Below are 1,372 nucleotides of genomic sequence, written 5' to 3' on the forward strand. Positions count from 1 at the left end.
GTTTCCTACCAACCATTTGCTGTTAGAGCACACCAATGTTCGTCCCGTACAAGTTCTTTAGTAAATCCTACATTTGTGCTCCGTCTTAAGAAGAGAGAGTTTTTCACAAATCTCAATATTCGTGACGTCACATCTACTGACCTATGAGTCGCAGAATGATGTAATTTTACAATTACATACAGCGGCATGTGTGTTAAGTGTTTGTATAACATGTTGCGAATAGAATTAGTAATAAAGAAGTAATTGAAACTTCCTGGCAGATTAAAACTGTGTGCCGGACCGAGACTCGAACTCGGGACCTTTGCCTTACGCGGGCAAGTGCTCTACCAACTGAGCTACCCAAGCACGACTCACGTCCCGTCTTCACAGCCTTACTTCTGCCAGTACCTCGTCTCCTACCCTCCAAACTTAACAGAAGCTCTCCTGCTGTGAAGACGGGGCGTGATTCGTGCTTGGGTAGCTCAGCTGGTAGAGCACTTGCCCGTGAAAAGCAAAGATCCCGAGTTCGAGTCTCGGTCCGGCACACAGTTTTAATCTGCCACGAAGTTTCATTTCAGCGCACACTCCGCTGCAGAGTGAAAAGCTCATTCTGGAAAGAAGTAATTGGTTTGAGCTTCATACTTGATGCTGATCTTTTACTGTATGAACAGTGGAAATGTAGGAAATACTAAACTTTTTTCCATTCATTACTTTGTGAGTGTGTCAACGAGACAAAGTTTCGAAGGGGTTTGAAATTACGTGAAAATTTTGTTGAAGTCATTAAGTGCTTTCCTTCAAAAATATCGGATGAATATAGTCAGCGTACCTTGTGCGCCGTGTGTTACGCTGCTTCAACATATGTACACAGTTTCTAACTTTAAAATATCATTTATAGCGTTAAACTTTCAGCATAAGATAATACTTCGTAATGAGTAGATTTCAACAATATGTGAAATTCTTAAATTCGGTCAATAATTGTATGAACCATAAGAAATAAAATTTTTCTTGGCCCTGGAAGCCATTAGCTAGGCAATTAGTAGCTATGAACATATACTGTTTTAATTGTACAGTAATACAGTTTACATAGATTATAAATTGTTCCTCACAATTCCTCAGAATCCCTCTTTCCTTTTTGTCAGTCATCTTCAGTTGCGTTTATTAGTTTCGTATAAGGCACTGTGAACCGTGTACTTCCACGGGAAGGACTGTAATGCCCAACTTTGAATTTGTAGGACAGCGCTCGTTTATTCTACCTATTCCGAATTTTCTTATATCGTGATTTTAGGTTTCTGATTCGGTATTGACATCCTCTTTCACCAGTCAATTGGACTGACCAATGTTCCAAGATTTCTTAACATATTCACTATTCAAACTTACACACGTCTTGTCATGT

The 1,372-nt window shown here is 39.7% G+C and overlaps 1 non-coding gene across 1 annotated transcript; it reads right to left on the reverse strand.

Annotated features, from left to right (window-relative positions):
- Positions 1-271: 271 nt before the first annotated feature.
- Positions 272-346, reverse strand: Trnat-cgu. The gene has a single exon. It is a non-coding gene; the product is annotated as a tRNA-Thr (tRNA).
- Positions 347-1,372: the final 1,026 nt, after the last annotated feature.

This window comes from Schistocerca americana, chromosome 4 (assembly GCF_021461395.2).
Source record: "Schistocerca americana isolate TAMUIC-IGC-003095 chromosome 4, iqSchAmer2.1, whole genome shotgun sequence".
Taxonomy (NCBI): Eukaryota; Metazoa; Arthropoda; class Insecta; order Orthoptera; family Acrididae; genus Schistocerca; species Schistocerca americana.